This window comes from Eimeria mitis, genomic scaffold (genome assembly GCF_000499745.2).
Source record: "Eimeria mitis Houghton genomic scaffold, Emh_scaff1755, whole genome shotgun sequence".
Classification (NCBI taxonomy): domain Eukaryota; phylum Apicomplexa; class Conoidasida; order Eucoccidiorida; family Eimeriidae; genus Eimeria; species Eimeria mitis.
This window is the reverse complement of record NW_013570072.1, coordinates 10,216-10,484: the sequence shown is the minus strand read 5'-3', so window position 1 is coordinate 10,484 and position 269 is coordinate 10,216.

The following is a 269-nucleotide window of genomic DNA, read 5'->3' as shown; positions in this document are numbered from 1 at the left end:
CGATGCCTCAGCAGCAGCGCTGTGTGCTGCTGCTCTAGATGCAGCAGCAGCAGCAGCAGCAGCAGCAGCAGCAACAGCAGCAGCAGCAAGAAAGGAAACTGCTATTAATTCGAAGATAGTCTCTTTTACTCTTTTACACCTGCTGCTGCTTCTGAATTAGCATGCATCTAGCAGCAAATTGAGGTGTATGTACACCGCATAACATTCAAAAAAAAACGAGTTCCTACCCGCAGCTGCTGCTGCACTAGGGTTTAGGGTTTGTAAACCCT